Source organism: Pongo abelii, chromosome 3, assembly GCF_028885655.2.
Source record: "Pongo abelii isolate AG06213 chromosome 3, NHGRI_mPonAbe1-v2.0_pri, whole genome shotgun sequence".
In the NCBI taxonomy this organism is placed as follows: Eukaryota; Metazoa; Chordata; class Mammalia; order Primates; family Hominidae; genus Pongo; species Pongo abelii.
Window position 1 is genome coordinate 159,149,969 of NC_071988.2, and position 10,433 is coordinate 159,160,401.

Sequence of the window (10,433 nt, forward strand, 5' to 3'; positions counted from 1 at the left end):
CCAAAATTGGCATCTTGTAATGCTAAGTTTTGTCACCCACAAGCACAGTATATATCTTTAATTATTTAGCATACTTCTATTTCCTTCAATAGGTTTATAAACTTCATCCATAAATATGGATAAAGATTTCCTTTGTTAGATTTATCCTTGTATAGTACTACTATGGTTATTAATATATTTTCATTAAACTTTCTTTTTCTCTTTTAAGTTTTGCTTTATTTTGTCAAAATTATACACAGTAAAATTGAGTATATTAAAATTGCCTCCACACTTTGTTAAAAAATTAAACAAGTCAACACTTGTTAACATCTGATTATATCTTTTTAAAAATAGGCAACAGAAGCCTGATGAATCTGAAAATAAATTGGGGTTGGTCAAACCACCAAAGTAGCAACTGGGAATGACAGCGTGAAAATGAAATGCAAAAATATCCACAATTTCATGGAAATACCCTCCCTTCCTAAAAAGCCAACTTATTCTTATCACTTCAAGCAGCATGTTTTACACTGAGTGGCAACCTGAATAGATGCAGCTGGGAATGACCAGTGAAATTAGGAAAATTTCTCACAGGAGCTGAATTAATAGCAATGAAAAAACTTGTGAGCAGAACTAAAAGATCTAATATTGCTATCTTAGTATATTCCCCTGAAAATTTTAGAACTATCAAGCTAAGTCTCTCTTATAAAAGAAAACAATTCACATAGAGACCAAATACTGAGCACAAAATTGAAATTGAGCAGGACCAAAATATTAGACATTATATTTTGTGGGAGTAGATCACAGATAGCAAGTGATTTAAAAAAACAAAAAGTTTGAAAATGGGCCCAAGCTAATCTTCCCAGAAAACCCACATCATTTAAACATCAGATGCTACAAAAAAATTAAATAAATAAAATCTAACTCCATGCAAGTGTATTCCAAGAAAAAGAAAAGATAAAAAGAAACTAGATAGTGTTTTAATAAATAATGGAAAAACACCAGAAACACACAACAACAAAGAAGATGAAAGCATTGATTTAATACATATAAGTGGGGGAAAAATAAATTATAAAAAGTTATGCAAACATTGAAAGATCAGCTAAAATTAGAAATAAAAATGCTCAGAACTCTTTGCCTAGGCAAATGGAAGATATAAAACAAAATCTCTCAGACACCAGTAGTTACTGGGGGTGAAAATGGAGGGTGGAGTACAAAGCAAAAAAACAATAGATACCACAGTTAAGAAAAGCAGAGGAAAAGCAAAAGATGGAAAGGGGAAATGCATAAAGATATTGGAGAAATGAAAAAGCAGAAGAAAGAAACAAGAAAAGTATTTTTAAAATCAAATACGATTAAAGAGTACATATATTTGAAAGTGATAGTAATAAAACACAAGCTCTGGTCAAGGTGTAATAACGAGGAACAAACTTATAATCCCATCTGAAACAACCAAAAGACAAGACAAAAAGAAAAGAAAAAAAGCAATAGTTTTTAAGACAATACCAGACAGAAGTGATACCCGAAAGAAGGAAAGCAAACCGGAGGAATCTTACATTTATTTCAGCTCATTGCCTTGAGAAAGGTTGCAGCCTTGGCACAGAGTCCTGAAGACTCCCTGAGTTGAGGAAGCTTAGTAGAGGCCCTGGGGAGGACTAAGTGGCTATAATTTGCAGGAGAAATTACCAGAGAGGAGAAAACTGCACAGGGAGAAAATTCTGGCTGTCTACAGAGTCTCCTCTGAGTACTCAGCAAAGTACTGAGCATCACACGCATGTGAGGAAACTACTTTAGAATTGTGGGAAAGATCGTTCAATAAAATTAGAGGAAAGAGTGCCTGGTATTCACAAAGGGCAGTAAATAGCCAGACTGGACAATTTCAGGATATACAGGGCATTCGATGGAATATTCAGGAGACTCTTACCTCAGTAATGGGTAATATTAGCCTTATAGTAAACACTGCTATGGAGTCACCTAACAAATCAAAAATAAAAAATAGACCAAAGTGGGTTCAACTGTTTCAAAGTAAATTAATCAAAAACATGTATAGGAAATCAAATCTATACAGCACCATTTGAATGTAAAATTCAAATTGTCTGGCATCCAGTCTAAGAATCAGATGTAGTAAGAAAAAAAAACTATGACCTATAATGAGGATAAAAAACAATTAATGAAAACTGACAGAGAAGTGACACAGATGCTAGAATTTTTGAAAAATAAAATTAAAGCCATTACTCTATTTCATATGTCTAAAATTATGAAAAATAGAGAAATGAAGGATATTTTTAAAATCAAGCAACTTTTTAAATACATACATGGAATTTTTAAGATAGTGCTCAAGAAGACAACATAGCATAGTAGAATTTTATCCACCTAGTTGCTAATTCGATCACAGTATGATTAGTATGTCATTACTTTCATATAAAATTAATTTTCTGACATACAGAAAAGTACAATATAAGAAATACTCACATATTCTTCACTAAACTAATGAAATAAACACAAATATTTTGAATCTCCTTGTGTACTCCTCAGATTGCTTCTTTTCTGTATTTATCCACCTAAGAGATGAATCTCCCCAATTTGGTGTTTATTTTTTCCATGCACAGATCCTCATGTTTGCTATATACGTATATATCCACAGTACAAACATACATATACACACATATTTTTCATCTATTCAGTCAACAAATATTAAGTGGTATATACTATTACATTAAGTGCATGTATTATTCTAGCTACTAGAAATAGCACAACGGACAAAACACAGACCAAAATCCTTCTTCTCATAAAGACAGCATTTTAGTAAGCTAGGCAAACAGTGAGCAAAATAAATTTCTAAAATATATAATATATTAGATGAGGGTAAGAGATAAAAGGAAAATGTGGTCAGTGTCAAGTTTCACAGACAATGTATTGTTTCTTGAGTAAGTAGTTAAAGGAAATGAAGGATTGAAAATATACTGGATATATATAAAGAACAGTAAAGAAATACAGAAAGATAGGAGGAGAGGAGCAGAAAATAAAATCAGAGAGACAAAAGAGTCTAGAGGAGCGTATAGATTTGGACTGGCTAGAGGCATTCATAATAACTTATTAACAACTCTTTGTCAGATGGTAACTAGTTGGTAGAATTTTATGCAGAGAATAGGCATGACATGATTGATATTTTAATCAAAAAATCCTGGTATGTTGAAAATAGACTAGATTTATTTTGTTTTTGTTTTGTTTTTCAGTAGTGGGCTTGATAGAAGGCAGGAAGTTCACTTGTGAGGCTGTTAACAATAATCCAGGTGAAAGATAATGGTGGCACAGGTCAAGATTTTGGTTCTGAGCTGTTGGAAAGAGAACTACCATTAGCAGAAACAAACAAGCAAACAAATCTATTAAAAGAGCATTTTTGGAGGCAGTGGCAGCAGAATGATCAGGAGCTCAGTTTTGAACATAGTAAATTAAGTATGTATATTATAATATCAGGCAAAGATGCCAAGGGTACAGTTGTATATATGAGGCTGGACTGCAGGGTAAAGAAGATTGTAAATATAAAATTTGGAAGCATTACCATATAAATGACCTTGAATGGGCTTCAAGAGAATTAGCATGATAGTAAGGAGAAGAGGTCCAAATACAGTCATGCATCATTAAATAAGGATACACTCTGAGAAATGCATCCTTAGGCTATTTTGTTGTTGTGTGACCATCACACAAGGTTCTTGCACAAAGCTAGATAGTATAGCCTACTGCTCACCTAGGTTGTATGATACAGCCCGTTGCTTCTAGGCTAAAAACCTATGCAGCATGTTACTGCACTGAATACTGTAGGCAATTGTATTACAATTTTAAGTATTTGTGTATCTAAACATAGCAAAGGTAATGGGTTGCACAATGACATTGTGGTTGTTATGGTATCACTAGATGATAGAAATTTTTCAGCTCCATTATAATGTTATGTGTCCATCATTTTATGTACAGCCCATTATTGATCAAAATGTCATAATAAGGTGCACTAACTCCCAGTGAGCAACAACAATGGGATTATGAGATGAGCAGAAACCAGTTATGGGATTGAGATTATCCTTTGAGAAAGAAGGAAAACCAGGAGAGTGTGATGTTCTCAGAGTAACAAATATGAGAAATGCTAACAGATCAAGTAAAATAGGACTGAGAAATAACCATGGAATTCTCTTATTGGAAGTCATTGGTGACCTCGATAAGAACCATTTTGGTTAGGTAGTAACAATGAAGTCTTGCTGGTAGGAGTTCAGTAGAAAATAGTGGAAGAAAAACTAGGAATCATGGATATAGACAAGGAGATAAGTGGAGCAGTATTTGAGAAATTCAAGGTTAAGAGGCCATTTAAAAATATGAAAAACAACAGCATGTCTATATATTTATAGGAAAGTTCCAGTAGAAAGGGAATGGTTGAGAGAAAAAAAAATCACTAAAACAAAGACTTTGGAAGATTGGGAGAAGATCTAGTTCATAGGTATGAAGGTGAAAGACATGCAGAGGAAAAAGTTGAAAATACGAGTTCAAATGCAAGTAGGTTATTAGAAATTGTAGTGGGGCTTGTAGAAAGTCTCTCCTGATTGCCTCCTTCTTCTCAGTGAACTAGGTAGTAAGGTATTTTATTAAGACAGTCCTAGAAAATTAATACAGTAAATCATAGTAAGATCAAAGTTGTGGCAATACCGGAGCGTTAGCCGCAAAGACAGGAAGTAATGGCAGGAGAGCCCGATGACTGAGTGTTAGACTTGTGAGTGGAGATATTGGTGAAGATCATTAGATAAAAGAACTTACAGGAACTGAGATGCCAGAAAATGGCAGATAATGGCTTGTCTTTTAAATCATCAAGAACTATGACAGCACCAGTACTGGAGAAAGTGATGGGAAATCAGAAAGAAAAGATTAAGTTGATACTGGGAACTGATCAGAGAGCTTTTACATGGCAGGTAGGAGCAAAAAGAGAGGAATGGCTAGCAGGATCTGATGATATAAGATTTAAAGCTGATATCATTATGTATGTTTAAACCTTTATTCAACTGGTGTCATCTATATGTATTCTTAGAATTGGATTTTTATGTAGCCTTATAGTTGACATTTATCCACATAGGTATATGTTCATTAATTTCTACTGCATAGTATTCCATCATATACCTATTGAAAAATGTATTTATCCATTCCCCTGTTAATAGATGTTTAGTTTTTTCCAATTCTTGATACTGCAAACAAAGCTGTCTTCCATTTACTTTTGTTTTTATCTTGCTATACTTATAGTTATGTCTCAATTATTTAAAAATTAAGCCTACTATCTTTTTGTGATAAGTCCTTTTGGAAATTGTATATTAGTAACACCTATAAATAGTATTTGTTTTTTATTTTTTAATATTAATCTAATATTAATTTTTTATAATTATCTCCATATTTCTACATTTTTACAAGTACTATTATTATTTTACATTTGAGTTTGATACTTAGCTCACATATTCTTATTTTCTTACTTTTTAAAAAATGTACTTGAAATTGTAAATGTCTATGGCTTTTGCTGCATTTCACAAGTATTAATAAGTGTACATATCATACATTCTTTCCATTCAGTTCTTTATTTTTTTAATGATCAATGAGCTCTACTTTGAATTCTACTTAAACTCATAACTTGAAGAATGTTACATAAGTTCAATTTAATGCATTCTTTTGCCCCTTACATCCCACTTCTTCCTCTGAGCTTTATTTCTCCATTGTTAAAATTCATCTTCTCTTAATTCTTTTAGCAATGTTAAAGCCTCTCTTAAAAAATAATTTTAAGTAATTACTGAATTACAGATATTTAGATATAGGATTACAAGTTCTGACTAATGAATTATTTTATTATTAATGACTTCTTTTATCTGTAAGAAATATAAAGTCTAATTATACATTAATATTTTTATGCAATTAATACTTGGTCAACTTTTTTTATTTCTTGAATTTCAAAATTTCTTAGTCATTAAGTTTTAGGTATGATTATTTTAAATAAAATTTTGTTATTTTATCAAAGCTAATATTTCCCATATTTAAATAGGTAGATTTATATTTAGATTTAGTTCAACCATCTTATTTTGTGTTTTATATTTCTGGTCCTCATGGTTTCTTTTCCTTGTTTTTAATTCCATTTTTACTTCTCTAAAATTACTAGAAATTTTTATATAATTTTTTTCACTTTACAATTTAAAATGCTACATTTCATATTTTTTGTACTAATAAGCTTTTTTAACCTTTTTATAGAAATATATTATTCTCCCTTGTACCACTTCACAAATTTTCAGAATGTGACCATGTTCACGGAACCTGTCCCAAGATAAAGAAGCAAAATATCATGAATATCCCAGGAAACGCTTTGTGTGCCCTACAGTTACTAACACCATCTGCTTAAATTTCTCTGTAGTATGTAAGGTAGTTCTCTTAGAGCCACCTCTCAGGTCACTAATTCTCTGGTTAGCTCTTCCTAATCCTCTTAGTTTACTCATTGAGTATGATAGACAACGGTATGCATCTGTGTGAATGCTCCATGGGGTGCCTAGATGAAACATTTTTCCTGGAATATTTGTGAGGGTGTCTGCAAATGAAATTAGAATTTAAGTTGGTGGGTTGAGTAAAAGAGATTACCTTTCCCAACATGGTTGGGTATCATTCAATCCTCTCAGGGCTTGAATAGAACAGAAGGTAAAGAAAGGAGGAATCTACCCCCCGCTTTTTTTTTTTCTGCCACACTGTTCAAACTGGGACGTCTCATGTCATCTTCCACCCTTGAAGTAGGATTTATATCATCAACTTCCCCAGTTCTCAGGCCTTCAGACTCAGCCTACATTACACAACTCTCTTTCCTAGGTCTCCAGTTTGTAGACAGCAGATCATGGGACTTCTCAATTTCTATAATTACATGAGCCAATTCCTCATAATAAATATAAATAGTATATAACAATATGTATATTATAAAATATATACATATAATTCTATTTTGTTATCCCATCAATAAACTTCAGCATATTTAGTTAGAAGTTTTTCTCTGATTTTCATAGTTATAATACTTTAATGCCTAATTCTGTTTATTTCCATCTACTAACATTCTAATCATATCATGTAATCCAGTGGTGTGAGCTCATTTTCAGCATTAACTTTTTTCTTTTTCTCTGGATTTATTATTTCAATTTCCTTATTCCTGATGAGGATATATGGATTACAACGGTCCTGGAATGATTTTAGACAGAAAAAAAATTAAATGTGGACATGTTTGGGCCCCAAGGCTTTGATTTTTTACACGTGCCTTCCCTTCTTCCCTCCTTTATACCTAAGACCCTAGACAGAGCAAAAATTCTAAGAGCAAATCTCTTTGTATGTATGTAGAGTTTTTCTAGGTCACTTTTCATAAATGGAGAAACTCTATGAAAAGATTTTCATGCATATTTTTATGTAGGATAAGAAAATCCAGTTTACCCACCTGCAACAGCCTGAGGCTGTCTCTCTGGTCTTCCTGTGTGAATGACAAGGGTACACTCAGCCTTTCATGCCTAAATACAGGGTAAAAATTACTGTGGGCTGCAGTGCCATCGGCTCTCACCATGTTGACTTTTATTATATTTTGTGCTCTTTGAATCTTTCGTTTATTCTTTGGTGTTTAGTTAGATCTTACTTTGAAGGTTTTGTTTCATCTATGATCTCATGTTCATAGCAGAAGGGAAACTATCTGAATCAGGTCATCATGGTTTTTAATAAAAGAAAGCAGTGTAAATACTTAATCAAGTTCCCCTATTAAAAACAACCAGCAGTTGGACTCCCCACATCTGTGCCTCCACTCTTATTCTCAATCTTCATATTTCTACATTTTTTTTATGGTTAGTGTTTTATTCTTTGAAGAACGCTTCTAAAACATCACACTAAGTCAAGCTGAAAGGTAAAGTTTAAAACAGTTTTTAAAGGATAAGTCATAACATATGTAATGACTATTCACTCTACAGAATCTTGACCTTAGAGCTTATGACACACCCAGTTGGCAGTAGCACCCAGGTTTTCCAAATAGCCAGTCATTATTTTTCTTTTGTCTGCATAGACTTCTCATTAGCTGCCTTCTGCTTTTGTTGCATGAGCTCAGAGTCCCTCTGCTTTCTCTGAGAGGTAGTCAACCTATCCTCTTTTCTTTTCCCCTTACTATTTTCCTGGGTTTTCTCCATGTTTTTTCTGGTGGACAAGTTCTCATTTATTTCCACGGGCCATGCTGACCACTGACGGAGCCTGGAATAAAGCGACTCAGAAAAAGCAACAGCTCCCTTGCACACTAGGCTACCGTCACCACTGTCTTCTTTTTTCTCTCTACATTTATCTGCTAGCTTTTGTTTTCTCCCCTAAGACAACCCGTGTGGGGAAAATTTTCTCAAACCATGGTTTTCCTCTACTCTCATGTCACAACAATCAACACAGACTTCCATGACAAAATGTAGGGGGGAGTTTCCCCACACACCAAGCAGTAGACACCAGATGAGTGTCCTCCTATTTAATTCCAACACTGTCTATCTGGAGATAGCATCATATCCCACAGGGTGGGGCTCAGTACCCAAGCCTGTGCCTCACTCACCAGTCACAATTCTAGGCCTCTGAAATTCTGATTAACTGGCATCAGGCATTGGGGTTCCCATGACTCCCTGTTTTGGTTCAATTAATTTGCTAGAACAACTCACAGAACTGAAGGAAACAATTGCTTACATTTGCTGGTTTTGCAAAGGATATCTATGGAGAGTTGCATAGGCAGGCATGTAGAAAATGGTGTGGAGCTTCCATGCCCTCCCCGGGTGTGCCACCCTCCAGGAATCTCCATGTGTTCACCTATCTGGAAGGCCCCTTAACCCAATCCTCTTGGGATTTTATGGAAGCTTCAGGACATCAGTATTCCTTCCCCTTAGAATATAGGGCAGGACCCTCTCTGGGAAAGGTCTTAAGACCCACGATCAGAAAGGCCAGGGAAGAGTAGAGTCCTGCCTGGGGCCGGTGAGATAAAGGTAGGAGAAAGGAGGGCAAGAGAAGGTTAGAGGCCTGCCCCTGAGGCCTAACACACCCAACATTATAACAAAAGACTGTAACAAGGGCTACAGAAGTTGTGAGCCAGGAACCTTGGATGAAAGCCAATATATATCATGGCACGACAAAACCAAATCTATCTAATCTCATCATTTGTATGTGACAGTTCTTCCATTTCATTCAATATCCTCCTAACACTAAAATTCTTTCCAGAGCTTATAATTCCCAGAAATACTTTCACTAATTGCAGGTATAGGAAAATCATTTTATAACTGTATTTTAAAAATATTTTATATTTAAATGATGATTTAAAATAGCCTGTTCTGCAAGACATAATTGCTCTGTTAAAAAAAAAAAGTAGAAGAAATAAAAAGACCTAGCATGCTATAAAATTTTTATAATACCAAATAAGATGGTACTTATTGGAAAATAAAGTATGCACAACTGTAAGGGGACATAAAGCTATCAAGAAAACCACAGCTTTGCTACAATCCTTGATTAGCTGAAGTAGCACTGTGGGTGTTTCCTTCAAAGTCAGTTCTTTGCTACCAGATGGAGATGTTCCTGTTTCTTGTTAGATAGCCTAGACCATAATTGAATCCATTAGTCAGCAAAGAGTGGAATCATTCCCATACCTACTCCAAATGTTCTCTTTCATTTCTTTCGGGTCTATGCTACAAGTCAATACTTTCCCTATGTGATTTCTTCAGGCTTTTTCATTTTATGTTTCAAGACAAACTACGCTTATTAAAAGTGAGCCTTTGGGTTGTACAACAGTGTGAATGTACAAAATGCCACTTAATTTCACACTTTACAATGATTGATTTTATGCTGTGTGAATTTCACCACAATAAAAACATGAGATTTTTCTCACCAGCAGTGTTGATAAAGCAGCACCAATTTCTATTTATGAATGAAGTACACTGGTGATCTGGTCCTTGCTTTGGTTCAAACATAGAAATAACAACATCTCAGAGACTTTTCCTGACATCCCTAACATTTGTACCCAGTCTTCCTTAGGCTTTCTGGAGCATTGAAAATGAAAATAATAGTTTTCCTCTTTAACATCTCTTTTGCAATTTTGTTTGTGTTAATGTTCTTCTGATCTAATTTTCTTCCTATCTTTCTGATTCAAGTTTTGTTTGCTGGTTTTAATTTTTCCACCTATCCTTTTGATGTTAAAATTTCATGTAGTCAATAGACTTTTTCTCTTGTAGTTCTACGTTAAGTTTTTGTGCAACTGAAGCTCACACAACACTTCAACGTACATCTACCACTCTGCTTCACCTCAAACTAATGCAGTAAATTGTATGCATTCTTTATTCCTACCAAGAGGCTGCTGAATGCTTCTAGATTACGTCATTTTGTTTTGAAGAGCACCATGTTCATTTTCTCCAATCCCAACTGTG

The 10,433-nt window shown here is 34.2% G+C and overlaps 1 pseudogene; it reads right to left on the bottom strand.

Annotated features, from left to right (window-relative positions):
- Nucleotides 1-8,039: 8,039 nt before the first annotated feature.
- LOC100444700 (small EDRK-rich factor 1-like) lies at nt 8,040-8,226 on the bottom strand (annotated as a pseudogene).
- Between the last annotated feature and the right edge of the window lie 2,207 nt (nt 8,227-10,433).